The following is a 24,834-nucleotide window of genomic DNA, read 5'->3' on the forward strand; positions in this document are numbered from 1 at the left end:
TAATACAGTTTCTGTGTGATTATTTCAGGGCTGAGCAGTCGGGAACCAACAAGCGGCCTCCTGGAGCACCACAAAATCAATATGACAAGCAAGTGCACTCTGTCCACATTAAGGCATGTCAAATAACATATAGAATAATCAATCAATCAATTTGATCATCTTCCACCTAAAATTTAGGTTCAGTAAATTATTTGTGGACATATACTGGTAACTAAAATTAAATCAAGAAGTAAGAAACCCAAAGACAGCAAAAAAAAAGAGCAATGAGATTAAATTAGTTCCAAAAGGTTTCCTGTGCAGCAACACAGTACCTTAAGAATTTTTTATGGATTCTACCAAATATTTAGAGAAAACCTGACACCAGTTCTTCTCAAATCGTTTTTCTCCTTTGAGAGAAGGGAATTTTTCCAAGCTCATCCTATGGGGGCAGAATTACTTTAATACCAAAACCTAGACAAGGATGTAAACAAAAAGGAAATTAAACATTAATATTCTCTAAATGCAAAAAAAAAAAATCCTAGCAAGCTAAATTCAATTAAAAAAATTTGAAAGACCAGTCAAAATCATGTAGGCCTCTTCCCTGGAACAACACGTATGATACACTACTTAAGCAGAATCCTCATCTGCAGTTGGCATGATCTTGGTTAGAGAAAATCCTGAAGAGCAGCAAAGAACTGGGTGTGTAAAAGACAAACCCAGGAAACCAAGTCTGAACAAAAAAAAAAAAAAAAAAAAAAAAAAACAAAAAAAAAAACAAAAACGGGGAGGCGATGAGTAAATAGTTCTCAAGGGCATCAGGGAAACGCAAATCAACACCGGTAAGACTCTACTACACTCCAAACACAGCGACTATGGTCGGGAAAACAAAAGGAGTAAATGCTGGTGAGCATGTGCAAGCAGGATAAACAGACCCTGCCCCACTGCAGAGGGATGAGCATAAATTCGGCTGCAGTGGAAAGTGCTATGGAGGTTCCTAAAAACCTAAATAAAAGCTACCTTGTGAGCAGCTATCCCAATTCTGTGTGTATGTTTTAAACAACGTAAACCATCATGTAAGCAGATACCTACATCTCTGTACTACACCTGGAAGCAGCACACACTTTCCTGCCACTAAAACTCAATCATACGGCCTCACCCAGCTCAAGAGAGGTTAGGATACCATCTAATGTGTGCTTAAGAGGAAGGGGAAATGGGAAAGTGAACAGTATGTGCTTCAACCTTCTTAGCTGAACTCTGGCAGCAAGATGGTCACTGTGATCAGCACAGCTTTTCTAAAGCATAAATTTGGTCATGTTATTCTGCTGCAAAACTTCCCATAACTTTCCAACTGAAAATAGAACCATCGCTCTCAGCAAGATGGATGAAGTCCTTCATGTGAGCACAACCTTGCCTGGTCACACCGTGTTCCTCCAGGTTCTGGGGAAAGAACACGCTGAACTCTTTGTTGTGTGTTACCGCAGCTAGCCCCCGCTGCTGTCCACTCACAGAATGGTTAATCGTCCTCACAGTTCACCTGCGGCTTCTCCATGCGGCTGCTCGTTGCTGCTTCAGTATCATTTAGAAATAGGCACTTTGCCTTTCATCCCATTTGTCCTACACAATCTTTGCCATGACAACCATAATACTCAACCCACTTACTGCTTCTCATTCATTACCACCTCCCTCTGCCTCAAAAAGGGGGTGGGGTACAAACATTCTTTTGCATTAATACTTGATATTAGTATTAGCCATTGCAGCACCAGTAAATAAGCAGACAGGTTACAATAATATTGGTGTTCAAAATTCAGCTAACCCTCCGGATGGAACCAAACAAAAGAAACTACCTGAATACCCAAGGTAGCCCATAATTTTATCAGGACTTTCTGTAAGCTGCTGGGTACTCAAATCCCCAGGCTTCTTTTCAATTTATCACAGTATTTGTGTGTGCATGTCCATGAGCACATGCATGAGTGCATGTGCATATGTGTCTATGTGTGTGTGCGCACATGCACGTGCTCGTAGAGGTCAAAGGACAACTCATAGGAGTTGGTTCTCTTCCTCCATCAGAGTATAGGTCCTAGGGATTGAACTCAGGTCGTCCGACTTGGCGGCCAGTGCCTTCACCCGCTGAGCTGTCTCAACAGTCCGACTCTCCCGATTCCCATTTCCAGTCATAAGTGTATAAAGGTAGTTGTAAATACCTTCAGGATGCGTCATAACTTGAACATGCCTCATGTCATCAGTGAAAACAGCTACACACACAGAATGCTTGTGGCCTCTTTAAACTTCCTATGTTGAAACCTATCCCTAGTGTGGCAGTATTTAGAAGTAGATTAGGACACAATTAATATTGGATAGTTGCAGAAAAGAGTGGAGGCCTCTGGCAAATAATGGGCACCCTCATAAGTGTCTGTTAATACCAAAGTCTTTCATTTGTGAGCTGTGAAGACACAAGAAAAACAGACTCAAAAATTGTCCTCACATTTGCTTAAATTTCCCAGCCTTGAATTCCCTAGAGACTGAAATCTCTGTTTTGTATAAACCATCCTATTATTTTGTTTAAGCAAATTGAGTGGACTGACATCCCTGGCAAAGAACTGGGGTTAATTAAGGCTGAGACTGAAGCCGTATAGTTATAAGAACTTCTCGTAAACGTCAATGAGAAGGCCATATTGTTTCTGATTTGTTTTCATTTTAGAATTTTGGAATGTTAACTCATCAGGTCAGACCAGCATACCCGGAGTTTTCTTCCAGAATGGGAACCCCAAAATTTGATTACAAGAATTGATTAAAAATTATATGCTTACCATAACCAGGAGACAATAAAAAATTCCTACAGATAATTCAGAGAAAAAAGTAGATTTTACTCAGGCCAATTGTCGCGTGAGCATGTTCGTCAACCATCTTCTCAGTAGAAGCACCAATGAAGCATGGCATCGAAACAGACAGTGTAGCTGGGGAGATGGCGTGGTGGTAAATTCCTCACCACAGCTCGAGGATTAGAGTCTGGATCCCTAGAATGCACGGAAATGCTTGATGATGTGGCACCAGCTGTCACTCCCGCTCTCCTGGAGACAGACGCCGAGGCTCTCCGGAGCGAGCTAGATGTTTGTATTGACGAGCTCCGGGTCCAGCTGAGATTCCATACTTCTTTAATCAATAATCTGCTTCACTATTTCCTTCCCGCCAACACGAAATGGACTAAGAGTAAACACGCAGCACTCTTCTGATAAAATTGCTTTTCCACCTGTGAAAGAAATCCTTCTACTGCTGTTAGTCTGCGCAGAGCCTAGTGTGAGAGAAACGAGGACAGAATCAAAGACCATCCTTTTCTAAGATGCTCCTGTAAAGCAGCGGGTACAGAAAGCTTGGTACGGCATTCAAAGAAGTGGGCATGGCGAAGACAAAGAGAGCCCTGGCAACTTCATACATGGAGCTGCTGCTGGTTGGAGTACCACCCAAAGGATGGCAATAGAATGTGTGGAGACTTCAGGAGAACAGAGGGCTGTTGATAAACAAACATGAGTGTATGCACGCCTGCAGCAGACAAAGGAAGATGTGGGTTACCTTGCTCTACCATTCTCTGCCTTGTTGCCTTGAGATAGGCTATCTAAAAGGTATTTGCCTTTTTCCCGGGTCTTCTGGCCAGTGAGCTATTGAGAGAAATCCATCTCTGCCCCCAGTGCTAGGATTATGGGCACTCACAGCCATTCCTGGCTTTGATGTGGGCCCTGATTCGAAGATTTGAGAGCATGTCCCATAATTCAAGAGAAAGCACTTTTACCCACAGACCCATCTTCCCAGACTCTAAAACTGTTTTCCTACACAATCAAAACGGTTAAGTGTTACACTTTTAGTTCCACTTTATTGCTTATTCAGCAAGTTAGAATGGCTAGATTTCATCTTCAGTGAAATCCTCCCATAGTCTAGAATTCTGTTTAACAAGCCACCTATCACATGAGAAGAAAGAAAACCAAGGGAAGCTAACCTGAAATCCTAGCACAGCTCCCAGAGGCTGGAGGCGGCAGTGATGTGTGACCCCCACTACTCTACCTTGGATCCTTACCCATGAAGGCTGTGGGTAGCGTGAAGGAAAACCCTGAGAACATAGAAGGGGATAAGAACAAAGGAAAGAAGAGGAGTCTGAGGAAGTGGGGATAAGAACTTAGATCTAGCTCCCCAAATCCTAGTTTAACACTATTCTTTCACTTTTAAAAATATATTTATTTGTTGCTTAAGTAATCTGTAGCACGAGCCATCAAGACTATCGGCCGAACTGGCTTGTATGGTTGACTGATTTTAAAGGTAGCCACGGGAAGTCTGCCTTTAAAAACCGAAAACAAGAATTCTTGGGAGTGTTTGTCCATTCTCTACAATACAAGTATCCACAACAGAACGTTACATTATTTAGATAAATTTGTGAACATCTTTTTTTGTCATGTGTAATCAAGTTGGTGGCAGTGCTGTGTGCCTACACATACATTAATCGAATCTTAGAGCACAGGTCTCCTCTGCCAAGCCAGTGTGCCATGCAGGGGCAGTACTAACTCAGAAGTGACGTCAGGAGAACCTGATTTTGGAACAACCACAGAACTTAATCTGCCAGAGTCCAAAAAAAGCCACAAATTACAGCTCAGCTGAATGGTCAGGGTTCCCAAACCATAGCCATAAAACTAAAAGATGATCAGGACTCAAATGATTTTGCTTGTGCATATAAAAAGCTAGGGAAAAATACCTTTTCCTATTGTTTTTATTTTTACCTTATTCTTATGCTAATTGTTGCAATTTATACTTAGTGATTTAAGTAAAATCATAACATATAATCCTGGCATTTATTTTAGATAAGTGATGATATTTTATACAATCCAAATTATCATGTACATTATAAACTTAGGTAAAATTCTAATTTGGAGGTCTTCAACAAAATGAGTATTTACTATTTAAAAACTTTGACGATTAGCAACATTTACACTGATACTCAGTAAATTGTTAGTATGCTTAGTGATAGCACAGTTGCTGAATATTCTTCCTTCTTTTCTTACTTTATATTTAATTTTTTGTAGTGTAGGAGTGTGAAGATTTCTAAGCTTAGTTTGCATACTTGGTTGTAGTAGCTTTCCTAACTAAAAATGCATTTCAAAAACATTTTCAAAGCAAGCTGGAATGACATATTCCTGGCAGTGTTCACATTGTACACAAAAGAATAAAAACTAAAAAATTAAGAACAAAAACAACTTTCCAAAAATTAGCTCGTTTTTATTAAAAAGTATTAACATGTTTACTGCAAAGGTGTTTTCACTTGTCAAAATATTTTAAAGTATTTTTCTATCAATTATAGTTTATATTTGGAGGTATTTTAATATGGATATTAATTTAAGATTTATTTTATTTGTGCTTGAAAGTATGTTGGTGTAACATATGTATGCAATACTTATGTAGACCAGAAGATGGCATCGGATCACCTGGAACTGCAGTTATAGGCTATTGGGAACTGCCAGATGAGGGTACTGGGAACCAAACCTGGGTCCTCTGGAAGAGCTAGCTGCTAGGGCTCTTAGCTCTTGACCTATCTCTCCAATAGAGTAGATACTGATTAATTCACTATGTAAGATTTTTATAATAACACAAGAAAGATAAGTAGATGTCTCCCAACCCCACAATTAGCTGGTGTGAAGAGATGAGAATTCAGGGAAGAACTTTAAGTTGGAACAAATATGTAACTATCTCCCAACCCCAGGCAGAATTCTATTCCAAGCAGAATCCTTCCGAATGTGACCTAAAGGAGGCCCCAAGGAGGCTGGATTTTCCCTTCCAGTAACTACACCAGCCTTCAAGAAGCCACCATCTTCGAATAACAGAGCCTTGTTGGATACCCAATGTACTGCTATCTCAACCTCAAACTCTCCTGATTCTGAAACTATGAGAAACGTTTTGGTCTTGTTTATAAGGTATTTAGTTTATGACATTGTTGCTAAGCAACACAGTCAGACCAAGACAGAGTCTATGCTGAAGAATTTTACTGTTTGATTGTTGGTCCTCTATTACTCTATAACAGCTTTCACAAAACAAACCCAGTGGCTTTGTTCAACACCCACTCACTTTCTCCGTTTCTGGGGGTCAGGGAGGGAAGCACAGCTCAGGGTCTAAACATTGTCATGAAGCTTCTCATGGGAGTTTCTCAGATGCTGTTTTCATCTGAAGCTCAACTTTAGAGCTTACCAGGTTTCTGGCAGGCTTTGCTTCCTTCAGAAAAAAAGAATAGCCCTAAACACAGAAAGGGAGGAGATAAGTGGGCTCTGACCTTTGTATCAGGTGCTTACCCAAGGCTTCAGAAGACTGACAGCCGCTGCTTCAAGCTACCTAACAAAGAAGTCTCTCTCTTTATCTACCAATCTCTTCCTCTCTCTTCCTCTGCCTCCCCTTCTCCTCTCTCCCTCTTCCTCTGATAGCTACAACCATGCACAATAGCAAACGACTTTTGCTCTATTCCTTCAGTTTAGAAGCAAGTCTTGAATGTCCAACTCACACTGAGAGTGAGTGGATTATGTAAGAATGTGACGTACCCATGTAAAGGGTCACTTTGGAGTTTGTTTCTTACAATTGAAGTGTTTTAATATATAATTATAAAATATAATATCCAACACACACACTATATATATATACATATATATTTATAATATTATATTATATGCTGAGGATGTAGCCCAGTGGCAAGCGTTCTTTTTATGTAACCATGGAGACCTAAGTTTGCATTCCAGCACTCACATAAAAAGCCAAATGTTGCTGTATTTGTGCCTGTAATTTCAGTGCTCTGACAGCATATAAAGGAAGAACATTAGGGCTTTCTGGCAACCACCCCACCCTGTCTCAGGGATCAGGACAGAGAGTGATAAATAGGAAACTCACCATCTTCTGCCTTCTAAATGTGTACTCACACACAAATGTACATAGGCACCACACTCACGAACACACACGCACAAAGGAATAAAACATATTTTAAAAACTGTAGGGGTCATTACTTTAGAACAATGTAAGATCAACAAATCATAAAAGAAAATAATACTGGACTGCTTTATTAATTCTTCCATACATATATTAAAGTTTCCTTAATTTATGAAACACTCAACTTGGTCTCATCACCCTAGGGTGTTCTGAGTAGCCCACCACTTCCTTCTTCATACATGCTCTTCACTTGCAATCGTATTAATTCTAGCCATTCTTGTAAGAATCATTGAGAGTGATTTAACAAAGTTCTACTGCCTTATCATTATTGTTGTGTAAGAAGCCACGTAAAATGTGTTGCTATACAGCAACTGTTTTCTCAGCTCTGTGGGAGGCCTGAGTCCATCTGGGGGTTTGTCTGCACACAGTAGAACACAGAATTATTGAGTGTATTGATTGAGCCTATAGCTAACTGCAGTTAGACTACTCAGGACTGGTTTCCTTCATGGTTTCAAAACTTCAATTGATATTATTTGATGTTAGAGTTTCATTTTACCTTTATTTTTATTCTAATTTTCATAAAATGCTGCTTTTATTTTGTAGTAGATGGAATCCATTTTATGTAAACATTATCCCATATTAAGGAAGACAACAGGTCTTGGTAAACATTAATCTTAAATGATGAAACATTCAGCTACAAGTCACAGTATTTGTATTCGTTTGTACAAGATCAGAATCTGTTAATACAAAGAATTTAGATCTTGGTCACTGAAGGTGGCACATACCTGGAATCCCAGGACTGGAAAGGCTGAGGCAGGAGGATTGCATTTGAGACTAGCCTAGTCTACTGTAGTGAGATATTATCCTGACAAAAACAAACCACACACACAAATAGATGTTTCTTAACAAATATTTAGTAAAAATGACAAATCACAGGTTTACCTGGCTGCTCAAAATTTATAAAAATTTCAAGAAGAAAAAAGCCAGACAGAAAGCAAAGTGTTAAATGTTAAGAATGAGTCTATGATATGGCCTTCCCCTCATTTTTGAATCACTAGGCTTCATAGGAAAGCTGGATGCTGCCCTTTGGTTCGTGGGTTTCCAAAACCAGGTGAGATAAACCCACTGTCTCCTTTAGAACACCAGGAGTGAGAACTCTGATCTAGCAGAAACATTAATCTTTCTGACATTTCAAAGACTCCCTAGACGGTGAGAAATTAAGTCAAAAAAGGACCTATATGGTCTCTTGAGTCATGACAAGGGGGAATGGCAGCCAAAGGGACTCACAGCCAATACAACAGGGAGCAGAAGGCAGTTAACAGTGTGAACTATGGCTCTGCTTGAAGTTATTGTCCCTGTCAGGGCAATGGACAGTTATTGCCCAAGGCCCAGTGTCTGTACTCAAGGCCAGTGCCTCTTGTTCTCTATCTTCATGCAGAAGCCTGGGGGATACACTGAATGTGGCATCTTTAGGATGGGAGTGCAAAAGACAAATTCATCGCAGAAACATAGAACACTGCATTCTCGGCTCCAGCAATGTACGGCTTGCAAAGGTCAAACCCACGGACCTGTTTTGTTTTACATTTTAACAAGATTCAGGACTATGGGCTTTCTGAGAAAGCCAATGCTAATTTGTTCAACTGTAAAGTGTTAATTCATGTCATGTTTAGCTTTGAAACCTGAAATCTAAAGAATAATCCTACAATATGATGGATAAAGAAAGCTCCTACCATTGAGATCATTGCTTGAATAAAGTTAGGTGAAATGAATCTTAAGTGCAGGAATTGTGAACCTCCCCCACACACACACACACATAAAATGCACACATGTACACTCCTGGGACTATTACTAAGAGCCTTTGATTTAAGGGTCTGAGATAAAGTTTAGACATATGATTTTTTTTTAACCAATTTAATTTTCCAATCAAAATTGATGCTGACCGGAAGGTTAGTTCCTTCCAGGAAAATTCCAGAGGCCCAATACAGCTCAGGAGGCTTTCTCTCCTTGGATCTTTTCTGGGGCTGTCCCTACCTTTGCTTTTCTTCTGTGACTTTCCCTTTGGTTCCCCAAGCCTACAGCTTAGTACATTCAACTGAAAACAAAACAAAACACCATTGCCTTGTTTAGATTAGGAATGCTTTACAGAATGCTAGTCTTGATTCTGGTTTAGCCATTTGTAAAATGCTACTTCTCAAATTGCCTTCGAGAACCACATGTTGCCAAAGGTCCCAGGATGTTGGCTGTCTTCCTTTACTCTTCATTTCTGGGAGGGAGATCAGACACGACACTTCTCTCTAAGGCATCCCAAAACACATGCAGAAAATACAGGGCATTCATGTTTGGGGTGTTCTGACAGAAATCTTTTTAGTGCCCTAATGCCCTGAAGGCAATGACCTAGTTTTCCAACACCCCATTGCTAAGTTAAAATCTCATAGAGTTTTGAGGCAAACAAGAAAACAAGATTTATTTAGAGTTCATTAAGGATTTAAAAATAAATAAAACTTTCTACAATGTAGACTATTTATTTATTAAAATTATTTTTATTGAGCTATATGTTTTTCTCTGCTCCCTTCTCTTCCTCCCCTCTCCTCTTCTACCCTCTCCCATGATTCCCACGCTCCCAATTTACTTGGAAGATCTTGTTTTTTTCTACTTCCCATGTAGATTAGATCTGTGTATGTCTCACTTGGGGTCCCCTTTGCTGTCCAGGTTCTCTGGACTTGTGAATTGTAGGTTGATTTTTCTTTGCTTTATGTCAAAGCCACTGATGAGTGAGTCCATATTATATTTGTCTTTCAGGGTCTGGGTTACCTCACTCAATTATGATTTTTTTAGATCTATCCATTTGTCCGCAAATGCCAAGATGTCATTTTTTTAATCATTCACTTGTTAACACATTCATTTATTTGCTGCTCACTTAAGCCAAGCATAAGTAATAAAAATGAATAAAAATGATTGTTACAAATCAGATAAGAACTAACCAGATAACACACCAAGAACAGCAAAATATGACATGTATATTCTCCCTTCAGTTTTCCGTGGGTCTCAAGGTATCACTAAGATGGCCAGGGGGTGGTGGCGCACACCTTTAATCCCAGTGCTCAGGAGGCAGAGGCAGGCAGATCTCTGAGTTTGAGGCCAGCCTGGTCTACAGAGAGAAACCCTCTCTCAAAGTGGTTGGGGCATTATAAGAGTACCTCTGTGTCTGGAGGATTTGTGACGAAGTCTTTGATTAGCCACCCACTATGTTTCTAGTCCATTCTTGTCTTGCCGCACTCAGTCACCAAGTGGACAGCTAACTCCGATCCTGCTGTACCTGAGAGATGCAGAGCAGTGTGGAGTTCTTGGTGTCTGACCCCAGAGCTGTTTTCTAAATATTTTCAGATTCTTAAATAACTCACTATATTATTCTTCATTTGAATCTTGATCTTCAAGCTGTCATACATCATGATTTTGTGTTTCTTTTTCTTCTCTTTGTACAGCAAGCAGTTTATGTTTCTAAGAAAGGCACTTTATTGGAAATAAAAATATTTTTTTTCCACTCACTTGGTCATTTTAACCATGAATAGTAGCACTCTAGGGACTTTTCCCAACTTGGACTGAGCAAAGACATTTTGAATTCTTTTTCTTCAAATTAAAAAGAGAGTTGCTTTCTATGCTTGTTTGTTGTGTGCAAATTTGCACTGAGAAGCTGAATAAGCTTTCCAAGGCCATGTCGGCTAATGAAGACCGCTGCGGAAGTGGATTCTACACATCTCCAGATGTGTATGATATGAGCAAAGGGATTGCTTCCTAAAAGTGTCATTAAAGACTTTCTCAAGTTCCCATACCTTATCATTTAATATGAAAACAGGAGCCGAGAGAGAATTAAAGTTCAGGGGTAAAGAAGAGAGAAGGGAAGCTGGCGATGTGACGGACTGGCGTAGACATTTGCTCTTGATTATGAATTATGAGAGAGAAGCAGCTTACATTAACTTGTCAAAACCAATCACTAGACTTCACTGAGTTCTGAAGAGAGTGGGACAAACAAAGTCATCATCGGGATTTCTGTTTCCGGTGTGAAGAGGGCAACAGAAGCAGTTCTGTCTGGATACAAACAGCAGGCATCTCATCACAGGGGAAATGGAGAGCCCTGCTATGGATGCAGAAAGTAAGGAGCTCGCCTCCCAGAGTCGTGTGGATATATCCAAGTCTCAGTCCCAAAGTCACTCTGTTTCTTAATTGCTGTGCCAATACAGGGGAGAGCAGCTCATTGAAAGAATCTATAAAAGCGCGGAATCAAGACAGAATTGCAGCATTACATGTTGGTTCCATGAATCCGCAGGCTTGAAATATCGCACTACAACCAGCTTTTAACCTAATAAGACATCACTGCGCATTTAAACCAGTTCTCAGCCTGTGGGTTGCAACCCCTTTGGCAAACCTCTATCTCCAAAAATTCACATTACGATTCATAGCAGTAGCAAAATTATAGTAGTGAGCCAGGAGTTATTTTCAGGGTTGAGAGTCACCACATGAGGGTCTCAGTGCCTCACTTGATGGGGAACGGTACAAAAGTCCTTGAATTAAACACCAAAACATAATAGAATTTTGGACCTGCAATTCATTCTCTCTTCTCCATCTCTAGTGATTTTTTAATGCGTGTGCTGTTGTCACTGGGAATGTGATTCAGTGTCAGAGAACATATGTGAGGTCCTGGGTTCAATCATCATCACTGTAATAAAGTCTTAGAACAGCAAAGCACGCCTCACACTGCAGTAAGCTAAACTAGTTACTTTATACTTAGGGTATTTTGTTTAGCTGATAGTGATGCTATGAGCCAAAATCATTAAAAGATTGCTTAATTAGGGTCAACATATTTATTAGATATTACATATTAAAGTCATGTATAGAGAAGCATTTCAACAAGTATTTTTCACATATTCTGTCAACAATTGGCTAATAACACTCACAGACTATTCACCTAAAATCCGTAAGTCATTTTATAAAGCACATAGTTGTATTTTCTTGACTAAGAATGTCTTTAAAATATATTGGATGATTTAAGAACGTGTTATTTATATTGTCGTGAGAATTTGCCTGATATAAGGCCGCTCTTCACAAGCGTTGTAAAATTTGAAAATTTAGTTCACATCGAATACCACGGACTCAGGATTCCTGAAGTGGGAAGTGAGAAGGATGAAGTCCGGAAAGGCAGATGGCTGCAGTTACGCAAATAATACACTGCTAAACACAAACAAAAGGGACTTTAGGGAAATAAAAGTGTGGGACCCTCACCCCTTATTCTCAAAGGGGCAAGAAGAAATTTCCTAGCAGAATGTTTTCCCAGGAAGATAGTGGCCTTCCCCTCTCCCGCCTAGGAGATTCCGAGCACAAGGTCACTTAGCTCAGCCCAGCCAGCCACCTGGTACAGGCTGATAAAGATGGCCTAACTCAAAAACAGTGGCCTTACTCTAAAAACAAGGAAAAAGCTTACTTAACAGAATGGGAGGGAGCAAAAGTCCCTGTACCCATGCCAAAGCAAGATTCTCTTTGTAGTTATGTCTTTAAAAGCTTACCCCACAGAGGAGATACAACTCCTCTCTACCTTGTTGTAACGGGGATGGAGATGAGTTCCAAACATGTTTGTATTATGCTGATTAAACCTTGCTTATTACAGTCTGGACCTCTCTGGTGGTCTCTCTCTGAGGGCCGTAATCTGGGCACAACAAAACGTAGTTTACATAAACGAATAAAGTTTCCAGAGATCTGTGAGGCCAAACAGCTGCCTGGAGTACATGAAAAAAGCATACATTAAAGCTTTAGAATAGACTCCCACGTAGGATCGATGACTTCTCTGTCATGAACTTTTGGCCGGGTTTACAGTGTCTGGCATGAATTCCTCCTGTGGAGGGGCCTAAAATACAATCAGAAGTCACACGCATAGCGTCATGGCTCTATTGCACCATCAAGCATGTCTTGACTGGCAGGCTGGTGATGTTTGGTAAGCCTGTCAATGACTTTTCCCCACTGGTTACCTGCATAGCACTTCTGGGCACTAGAGCAGCTAACCAGCCTAGAGGAGACGTCAGCTCAGCCCCAGCTTGATTGCGTAAGTCCTTCAGGGAAAATATGTGATGTCTTTAGCAAGAGAGTCTTGCCATTGAGTTATGATGAAAAAACAAGAGGGGCGCCAAGAATCTGCAGTGTTTTAAGAGTCTGGAGCCTCCCTGACCAAATTCATGAGGAAGTACCTGCATCAGACACTGGAATTTTTGTTGAATAACCTATGGAAGCTGTAGGCAGCACTGTCTTCCTACTAGGGGTACCTCCCGTCAAAGTCTTTTAGTTTTTTCAGATTTTTTTTTGTAGGTGTGTATATGTTTCTATGAATATCTGCCATGTTGAGGGTGGTGCCTTTGAAAGCCAGAACGGGACACCAGACTCACTGGAGCTGGAGTTTACAGACAATTGTGAGTGGCTTGACATAGATTCTGGAAATTGAACTTGGGCCTCTGGAAGAACAGTGTGTGCTCTTATTTCCAACCCTTAAGCTCTTTTTCTTTTTAATTATACTTTTTAGTTTGCTTACCAAATAGTGAGACTCTGTGTGCCTGTTTCATATACCCAGACTTTGGGTAAACTTCCATCCACTTCTCCCCATCAAATGTCTAGAGAAGTATACTGATGCAGCTCCAACATCTCAGAGGAATAAATTAGACTTTCTGGGAGTGAATTCTACAATTCAAAGACAGATTTTTGTTTCTGGGTTGTAAATTCTAAATCCCCATCTTCTGGATGACTCTCTTCAAGGCAAGACAGAATAAATCAGAGGTATACCAACATCAGAAAGGTTCTGGTGCTCACATAAATTAAACTCAAATCTAAAAGTAAGATGTTGGGGAGAAAAAGGTCCTGTACCTTACCTATATTTAAAGTAGACATCAGCAATATATAAAACAATTAAAATTACTGCCGAAAGAAGCAAAAAGAAAACACAAATATGTAAGTTGTACTTTTGTTCAGAGTTTACATATTGTCATTGGCAGGAGGAAATGACTAACTTCTGATGTAGAGATATCAAAGTGCTTTATGAGCTTTCAATACCTGATATGGAAAAAAGTTTTTAAAAAAGGTTGTCTTTTGACACACACATTTTATTTTCTGTGTGTGTGTGTATGTATTACCTGAGTATATGCATGTGCACCATATGTATGCAAGTGCCCATGGAGGGTGGAACATCAGAGATTCCTGTGACCTAGAGTTACAGACAGAAACCTGATGTGGGTGCTAGGATTGAACCTTGCTCCTCTTTCTGAGTAACAAGTGCTTTTCACTTCTGCACTATCACTACAGTCCATGAATTCAGGTTTTAAAACAAAGCAAAAGAAGCAAACATTTAAAAATACGAGCATAAATACAGCGCCATCTGCCACACTTCTCTCTATCCCCACTCTGCTCCCCACAGACACTTTGATTCATGTCTGTGTAACTTTTTTTAACAGTTATCTCCAAAGTCTGGACTTTCCCTTTGTGCCTCCATTAAAGAACACTTGACTTTATATATTAGCATCTTAATGTGAAAAATAAGTTCTTTTATTATTATTATTTTTTTAATTGATTTTATTGAGCTATATATTTTTCTCTACTCCCCTCCCTTTCTCTCCACTTCCCTTCAACCCTCTCCCATGATCCCCATGCTCCCAATTTACTCAGGAGATCTTGTCTTTCTACTTCCCATGTAGATTAGATCTATGTAAGTCCCTCTTAGTGTTTTCATTGTTGTCTAAGTTCTCTGGGATTTTGGTTTGTAGGCTGGTTTTCTTTGCTTTATGTTTAAAAACCACCTATGAGTGAGTACATGTGATAATTGTCTTTCTGTGTCTTGGTTACCTCACATAATATGATGTTTTCTAAATCCATCCATTTGCCTGCAATTTTCAAGATATCAATTTTTTCTGCTGTGTTGTACTCTGTTGTGTAAATGCACATTTTTCTTACCCATTCTTCGGTCAAGGGGCATTTAGTTTGTTTCCAGGTTTTGCCTATGACAAGAAATGCTGATATGAACACAGTTGAGCACATGTCCTTGTGGCACGATTGAGCATCTTTTGGATATATGCCCAAAAGTGGTATTACTGAGCCTTGAGGAAGTTTGTTTCTGAATTTTCTGAGAAATCGCCACACTGACATCCAAAGGGGTTGTACCAGCTTGCACTTTCAGCAGCAATGTGTTCACTTATCCCACAACCTCTCCAGCATAAGTTGTCATCAGTGATTTTGATCTTGGCAATTTTTACAGGTTTAAGATAGAGTCTCAGAGTTATTTTGATTTGCATTTTTCTGAAGACTAAGAATGTTGAGCACTTCCTTAAGTGTCTTTCAGCCATTTTAAATGCCTCTGTTGAGAGTCCTCTGTTTAGGTCTGTACACCACATTTTATTGGATTATTTGTTCTTTTGATAGCCAATATCTTGAGTTCTTTGTATGTTTTGGAGATCAGTCCTCTGTCTGATGTGGGGTTGGTGATCTTTTTCCATTCTGTAGGTTATTGTTTTGTCTTGTTGACTGTGTCCTTTGTTTTACATAAACTTTTCAGTTTCAGGAGATCCCATTTATTAATTGTTTCTCTCAGTGTCTGTGCTACTGTGGTTATATTAAGGAAGTGGTCTCCTGTGCCAATACATTCAAGTATACTTTCCACTTTCTCTTCTGTGAGGTTCAGTGTGGCTGACTTTATGTTGAGGTCTTTGACCCATTTGGACTTGAGTTTTGTGCATGGTGATAGATTTGGGTATATTTTCATTATTCTACATGTTGATATTCAGTTATGCCAACACCGTTTGTTAAATATGCTTTCTTTTTTCATTTTATATTTTTTGCTTCTTTGTCAAAAATCAGGTGTTTATAGGTGTGTGGATTGATATCCAGGTCTTTAGTTGGGTTCTATTCATCCTCCTGTTTGTTTTTATGGCAATACCAGACTGTTTTCAGTACTGTAGCTCTATAGTAAATGTTTAAGTCAGGATTTATGATGCCTCCAGAAGTTCTTTTATTGTACAGGATTGTTTTGGCTATCCTGGGTTTTTTGCTTTTCCATATGAAGTTGAGTACCGTTCTTTCGAGGTCTTTGAAGAATTTTGCAGGATTTTGATGGGCATTGCATTGAATCTGTTCTCTCTTCCTTTTTACTTTCTTCATCTTCTCTATCATTCTTTCTTTTTCATCTAGTTTTTTTTAAGTGAGTTTCAGGGATGGCACTAGGGCCTTCATGCTTTCATGAGCAAGCTTTTTATTGATTGAGCTACTTCCCTAGCCCTGATTTTTGGTTTTGAAGTAGGCTCTTACCAAGGCTACAGTAACCAGCCTTAACTTGCTAGGATGCTCCTGTCCTCTTGAACTCCTCCCTAGGAAGCTCCTGTCCTCTTGAACTCTTCCCTAGGATGCTCCTGCTCTCTTCAACTCCTCCCTGGATGCTCCTGTTTTACTCTCCCAGTGAGTGTTGGGGTTACAGGCAGGAGCCACCACAGGCAATTAAAATGCAGATTTAAAGGCAGAGGGACAAGGTTCTAGCAGTGCCCTGGGATAAGTGCCAACCTCCTTCTACATTTTGAACAGCAATTTTCCAATTTTTTGGAGTACAGGTTTTCAAAATATGACCTGATGATCCTCTGTATTTCCTCTGTGTCTGTTGTTATGTCCCCCTTCTCATTTCCGATTTTGTTAATTTGGATATTTTCTCTCTGCCTTTAGGTTAGTTTGGATAAAGGTTTGTCTATTTTGTTGATTTTCTCAAAGAACTAATTCTTTGTTTCATTGATTCTTTGTATTGATTTCTTTGTTTCTATTTTGTTGATTTCAGCTATCAATTTGATTATTTTCTGCCATCCTCTTCTCTTGGGTGAATTTGCTTTTTTTGTTCTCAAATTTTCAAATGTTCTGTTAATTCACTAGTGTGGGATTTTTCCAGCTTCTTTAAGTAAGCATTTAGTGCTACGAACTTTCCTCTTAACACTGCTTTCATTGTGTCCCATAAATTTGAGTATGTTGTTAGTCATTTTCATTGAATTTTAGGAAGTCTTTAATTTCTCCCTTTATTTCTTCCTTGACCCTCTGATGCTTCAGGTGAGCAATATTTAATTTTCATGTATTAGTGGACTTTCTAGAATTAGTGTTGCTGTTGAGTTCTAGTTTCAGACCATGGTGATCTGATAAGATACATGGGGTTATTCCAATTTTTTTTGCATCTGTTGAGGTTTGTGTTGTTACTGAGTATGTGATCAATTTTTGAAAAGATTTCATGAGGTGCTGAGAAGAAGGCATATTCTTTTATGTTTGGGTGGAATATATGTTTTGGTGGGTTCTATAGATGTCTGTTAAGTTCATTTGAGTCATAACATCTGTTAGTTCCCTTATTTCTCTGTTAATTTTTTGTCTGACTGACCTTTCCAGTGGTGAGAGGGGAGTGCTGAAGTCTCCCACTATTAGTGTGTGGGGTTTAATGTGTGATTTAAGCTTTAGAAGTATTTCTTTTGCATATCAGTGTGTCCTTGTATTCGGTGCATAGATGTTCAGTATTGAAATTTCCTCTTGATGAATTTTTCCTGTAATATGAAATGTCCTTCTTTGTCTCTTTTGATTGATTTTAGTTTGAAGTCTATTTTGTTAGATATTAGAATAGCCACACCAGCTTGTTTCTTAGGTCCATTTGTTTGGAGAATTTTTTTCTGAACCCTTTACTCTGAGGCGACTTGTGTCTTTGAAGTTGAGGTATATTTCTTGTATACAGCAGGCATACAAGGTTATTTTTGTATCCAGTCTGTTAGCCTGTGTCATTTTATAGGTGAGTTGAGTCCATTTATATTAAGAAATATTAATGACCAGTGATTGCTATCTCCTGTTAATTTAGTTTTTATTGTTGGTGATGTTATTTTGTGTGTTTTCCCCTTCTTTGGGACTTGCTGCTTTGATATCATCAATTTTCTGTTTTTGTGGATGTAGCCAACTTCCTTGGGTTGGAGTTTTCCTTGTATTACTTTGTGTAGGGCTGTGTTTGTGGCTAGGTATTGGTTAAATCTGGTTTTGTCATCTTGTTTTGTTCATCTATGGTGACTGAAAATTTTGTTGGGTATAATAGTCTGGGCTGGCATTCATAGTCTCTTAAAGTCTGCATAATGCTTGACCATGACCTTCAGGCTTTCATTGTCTCCACTGAGAAGTCAGGTGTAACTTTGATAAGTCTGCCTGTATATGTTACTTGTCCTTTTTCCTTGCAGCTCTTAATATTTTCTCTTTAATCTGTATGTTTAATGTTTTGATTACTATGTGGTGAGAGAACTTTCTTTTTTTGATCCAGTCTATTTGGTGTTCTGTATGCTTCTTGTACCTTCAGAGGCATATCCATCTTTGGGTTGGAAAAGTTTTCTTCTGTGATTTTGTTATATATGTTCTGTGCTTTTGAGTTGAACTTCTTCTTCTTCTATACCTATTATTTTTCGGTTTTCTCTTTTCATGATGTCCCATATTTTCTTGATATTTTAAACTTTTGTTAGATTTAATGTTTTCATTGACTGATGAGTCTATTTCTTCTATTGTATCTTCAGCACTTGAGATTCTTAAGTTGGGACTGTAGGTCCTAACCCCTCACATCTATCCCAACCCCCAGACCTGAGAGTTGTATTGGTCTGGACTCCAAATCCCAGCAGGCCAGTATCGCTCTCACAGAATATTTAAATTAACTCCCAAAAGAGGAACCAGTTTGTCTTCCCCTGGTGGTAGTCGCCTTTGCGGCCTTCCAGTTCCCTCTCGGGACCACCCAAGAGTGCAAAACTCCCATTAAACCTGGATATTTCTTAATTTGGCTTGTTTTGATTTGGCTTGATTGGGATTTTGCGTCAACAGAGAGCTCGCATTAGGAAATATTCCTAACAATTCTCTCTTCCATCTCTTGTATTCTGCTATTTATGCTTGTGTTTGTTGTACCTGATGGTTTTCTCATGATTTCTGTTTCTATAATTCCCTCAATGTGTGTTTTTTTTTTATTTTCTCTATTTCAGTTTTCAAGTCTTGAATAGTTTCTTCCATATTTTTGATTGCTTTTTCTTGGTTTTCTTTAAGAGATTTATTGATGTCTTCCAATTTTTATTTTGTCTTTTCCTCCACTTCTTTGAGGGAATTTCTCATTTCCTAAAGTTACTTTTAAGTCATTTTCTTCTGTTTTATCTATATTTGGCTGTTCAGGTTGCTGTTGTAGGGTCACTGGTTTTTATTGGTGTTATAATGCTCTTCATGGTGTTGTGTGTCTTCTTATCTTGTCTACCCACCTTTTCCTCTAGTTGGTGTAATTGGGGCTGTCTGTGACTCTGGTGATCAATCTTTCAGGTGCCAGTGGATCCAAGGCTCAGATGGTTGCTCCTCATGATGCAGTCAGTGGCACCATTCCAGTCACCCCATTGATCACTCCGTGTTCCTGGAGGTCGCTCGGCACTTCCTGGGTTTGCTCTGCTCCTGTGGAGTTCGCTGTCTCAGGACTGCTCTAGATTAGGTCCAATAAATAAGTTTTTGTTTTAGCTTAAAACATGTCCAAGCTTCCTCTGCCTTAGTCACCTATGGTATTAGTAGTGAAGTTATTATTACTGTCTTCCTTCAAGGGCATTTAAAGGAACATCAGCTAGACAAGGTTTAAGTTGTGAACAGACTTAAAATCATGTACTTTGAAACAAAAAATCTATTGCTTCTGATCCTGAGATTGGCCTTTCAGAGTAGAGCAATGAAGGAAGTGTGTTTACTTAGCACTCTAATACTGCAAAAATGTAATTTTTCTGACGTTATTAGAGTAGAGGGCAAAGCTGATAAAAATGCACTTTTCCTAGTTTTGTGATCTTTAATGAGAATCTGCTACCCGGATGCTTCTCTGTGACTCTTCCATCATTTTCAGTGAGTTTGCACAATCTCTACTAATCTACTAATAAAAATGCAATCTTTTTTATTGTCCCATGTTTTTCTTTCAAATACAGTTATCCTGAAATTCAAGAGAAAAACTCATACAGATATAAAGTAGGAAAGTAGAACTATGCAGATTGGGGGACAGGTGTGTGTTGTGGGGCAGAATATGTTGCTGGATCAGCAACTGGGAAACCACATCACAAAAATAGAAGAAAAGAAGAAGGGAAGGTCAGCCTTTCACTGGTCGCTAATGACATTCTTGATATAGGACCTGGCAGGGAAGTTTAATCTACACAGGTTCCTGGTTTCTAAAAGTAGGATTGTACTATTACATAAGTTGCCACCTGATTTCACAGCCCAATGTGAATGGGAAGTGTCTTGTACCAGCTTCTGAGTTGACTATGTTAAAGCTGTCGGTTGTCTTTATTTTCTTTTTTAACATGACAGCAGAATGACTATTTGATCTATTATAAAACCTAAATGAAGGGGTGTAAGAGAGGAATGATTGAGGGGTTGCGAAATTTTCAGCCTATGATAACAGAAGCAAACAGAACCATAGAATAAGCACAACCTCTGCACACAGGGTCACAGGAGGCGAGCTTGGAGGCACACAGTTTTAGGAAGCACATTACAGCATATAAACTCTGAAAATCAGTTTTTGGGATGGGAAAGAGTGAGAAGAAAGAAGTGTTTACAGAGGGAGAAGTCTGGTGGGCACATCATTACAGGGGCTAGTGACTTTAGAAATTGAGATGGCCATTACAGGGGTTGGGTCAGTTTGTTTGTGTGCTTGTTTTTTAAACTGAAACAGACACCGAATTTGTATACCTGACCTCCTAGTACTAAGCTCATCACCAACAACATCCCAGGATAAGGAGTATTATTGTGACAAGTTGCTAAGAGGCAGACGTCTTTGCTACATTTGGGAAAGCAGGTGCTCCTTATGGTATGGACCCTGGTGGTAGAACACAGCACTGCAGCCCCTCAAGACCTCTGGGACCCTGGAAATCTCTGTTTCTTAGGGAAAACTGTAGAAGGGGAAGATCTGTGTGGTGAGTGGTGGCTGATGCTAAGCAACTAGTCTCAGGAGCGGCACTCGCGTGCCCTGCCCCTGCTTCCCACTCCAAGCTCTGCTGACCTTTAGCTCCAACCACTAGTAATCACAGTAGCCTATCAGATGGTCCATGTCCTCCTCATCTGGACCCCTCAGCCTCTGGCTGTGACTCTTTTCTCAGTGACAGCTGTCCATTTACCACAAAAATTATCAGGCAAGAGAGTACAAATGCCCAAGTCCATATCCAGATATCAAAGGAATGCTCTGCTGTGTAACGACCCTAACTTTCTCCTCCTGATCTAGGTCAATGGCCCTTGCTCTGATGCTGAATGCTCCTCATATCTGTGGGTGCCTTGGCAAGGTGAGAAGAAGAAAAGGCAAAAATTTTTTTGATGGGATCTTTCTTCCTTTGGGTTCCACTTGACTTTCTTGTACGCCTTATTAATTTTTTCCCCTTTCTGGGAGTCAGAATCTTTAAGTGGGCAGAAAACGTTATAGACAAAGTGCAAATACCAGTTAACTGACCAATGCCTGGTCCCCAAACCCAAGCATTCCCAAACTACTTAAAATACATGTCCAAAGAAGTATCTCTGTTTTGGCACATGTACTACATCCTACAAGATAGTACTTTTTTCACTGGGTATTATTTTCTGAGCTTTTTGACCATGCCAACACCTATCAGATGATAGAGCATCTATCCACAATGAAAGAATCATGAAAAACCTGGGTTATTGGTCATGATAGTGGCACAATGAATAGTTGTGAAAGAGAGGGAGCAGACTATACCTGTTCACTCTTCTTCTGTTCTATTGCACTGTCAGTCTCTGGGAAGTATTGTGTAAGGCAGTCCTGTGTTCATGACTGCTCCTACTTCATTATAAACTAAGCACTTGGATAAAGTGTTATATGGAATTTCACCCGTGGATCAAATCTCTTGTCAGTATGACTAAAACCTTTAGAGTAAGAAAAGCAATCAAACCCATAGCTCAAATACATGACAGACGTCCAAAGAAAAAAAAAAAAGAAAGAAAAGCAACAACAGTGTCCACAGGATGAAAAGAAGTGTAATAATGTGGCTTTATGGTCTGCTGAAGGTCAAGTGTTTGAGCATTTGGTTGCCACTGTAGGTGAAGGTGGACTTTGGTCCTGAGTGTGGCCACATCACATGTAATTAGCCTTAGCACTTTCAGTTGGATACATACATTACTCCCCTCCTCTCTCCTCTTCTCTCTGTCACCATTATTTTTCAGTTCTTAGGCTCATGGGCCAATGCTACTATAGTCAGTAATTCGCATTGCTTAAGGTCAAATTGATGGGCTAGTCTGTTTACATGACTGTTCATACTTCCTCAGGCATAGACACTTGATTATCTGACAGGTGATGGCGTACAATGCCGGTATCTTTAGCATTGTGCTTACTACTGTCAGTCTGTCCTCCTATTCTGACTCTCCATGACTCCAGGCTTCCACTTCTCCCATTTTCAGTCCACTGAACAGGCCTGGAGAGATGACTTAGCTGTTAAAGGCTAGGCTCACAACCAGTCCATTAAACAATCATTCAATGTTAGTGAGAAGAGCTGGTCGGTGTTTAAAGGAGCTTACCACCAAGCCCAACAACCTGAGGTTGATCTCAAGAACCTACATGGTGGAAGCAGAGAGCTGACTCTGAAAAATTGTCCACTAACCTCCACATGAGTGCTGCAGAACATATGCACCCTTCCCTGTTCCCCATAAAGAAAAACAAATAAGTGAGCAAACAGTTGTTTATGACATTTATCCAATGAGTTCATATATAACCAGAAGAACAAGTCTTGATTTGCAGGATTTTCTGCTCATGACTACCTTTCAAAGGTGGCTGAATTAAAAGTGCCATAATATTTTTAAATTTATACCCACAAAGCAAGACAATCTACCTATAGACTATAATGACATTTTTAATCAGTTGGCTCTCAATGGATGTATTCCCCTTCTCTGTAGAATATAGGTGTGAGCTAAAACCCATATGCCCCAGAATCATGGAAAACAACACAAAAAGCCTTACCTACCTGCTCTCACAGACTTTGTGGTCATTCAAATTCCATTTATATTCCCAGACATATAATTTCTATTTTACTCCTGGTGTTGCTAGATCAGTGTGGCCTGAGGAACTTAGGTCTGAAAGAACTACACTTATGCTCAGAATCTGGCCTCATGATTGTTTTATAGTTGAAACATTGGGCTTACCATCTCCTTCAGGATGAGCATAATACCAGAAAACTGTTGTTTTATTTGTTTACAGTATATAATTCTGCTACAGGGGATGTTGCTTTTCTTCAGACACAAGGAATCTCAATTATAGTTTTGTCATTAAGGAATAACATTTCCTATTTATGATTATATAGATATAATACCACAGGTCCTACCAGGTTGAAATCTAAACCTTACGTTAGTTCCTACAGTAACTTCAATTAATGCAGAGAAATTTCTTCCCCTAGAACTCATTCAAAATTGGCAACCGTCCATGTAACCTCATTTATGAGTCAGAGCAAGATTCCCACGTGTGAAGTAGGATAAGTTCACAGAAATGAGAAGACTTCTAGAATTTGCACTTCCTTGTGATGGGAAGTACAAAATACACTGATGTGCGCTGTATGATGAAAGATGCCCCAACACATCAATGACATCCAGTTCCTGCATGCACAACATCAGTGGCTACACACAATACATGTTAGGCTGTGTTAAAATTCCCCAGAAAAACTCATACATTAATTACAGCATCCGAACTGATGCCAGCTTTTGTTTTGTTCAGTGTTGTTTTATGAATTTCTCTCCTTTTATAGAACAAGACAGGCAAAGTGATTGAATGTATCATGGAAATGGAGTTACTACCCTGCATCTTCTTTATGTTCAAGGCACTAATTTCTAACATTGTTTAATAAATATGATGTGTTGGCAGAGGATGCTCATTTGTTCCCAGTCACCAAGCCTCGAAATAACCACACAGAAATTATATTAATTACAACACTACTTGATCTATTAGCTCAGACTTCTTATTAACTAGCTCTTATGTTTTCAATTAACCCATTTCTATTATTCTGTGTATTGCCCCAAGGCTGTTGCTTACTGGGTAAATTTCTGGAGTCTGTCTCTTTCAGCAGCTACATAGTGTCTCCCTGACTCCACCTACTCTCTCTATATCTCTGTTCAAATCCCCCACCTGCTATATTCTGTCCTCACAGAGGCCCAAAGCAGCTTCTTTATTAACCAATGCTAATATAACATATTCACAGCATTCAGAGGGGAATCTCACATCAGTGATATACTTGATATAATAAGTTTGTGGTGTATAAAGTGGGGAGTATAAATGGTCTTTTTGGACTCCAATATAATATTTTAGCACTAAAGCTATCATATTTTCAGTCACAGAATCAATCAGAGTAAGGACATTTGTAATGATTACAAACCCACTTGTTCTGATGATACAATTTGAGACAGAATAAATGTCTGTTGCAAGGACACTTTAGCCTGGTGAAAATGAAATCCACTGTAAGTTTTATCTCATATTGTAGCTTATTAAAAGGAGGCCAAAACAATGATTCAAACCCTAAGCTATTAGCACAAGTCATGACGCGTAAGCAAGGAGACTTACCTGCTACTGTGCCCTCCTTTTCTGGTATATGTCTCTTTGAGAGTAAATGCAGATGAGAAGAATCAGCTCACTGTATGCTTGCTGTGGTGGTGTGTGTCCTTCTTCCGGTTCCTAAAAGGATGTTAACAAGTTTTAGGTGTGAAACATGATTCAGATGTGATTGCTCAGAATTTCCTATTGAGATGCTGACTTCTCAGTCTCCTTCTTTCTTTTGAAATAGAATGTTACCTGTAGTAGCCCAAGCTAGCCTGGAACTCACTATACAGTCTATGCTGGTATCAAACTCTTGGTAATTCTCCTCTCATAGT

The sequence above is a fragment of the Myodes glareolus genome, chromosome 23 (assembly GCF_982192425.1).
Source record: "Myodes glareolus chromosome 23, mMyoGla1.1, whole genome shotgun sequence".
Classification (NCBI taxonomy): domain Eukaryota; kingdom Metazoa; phylum Chordata; class Mammalia; order Rodentia; family Cricetidae; genus Myodes; species Myodes glareolus.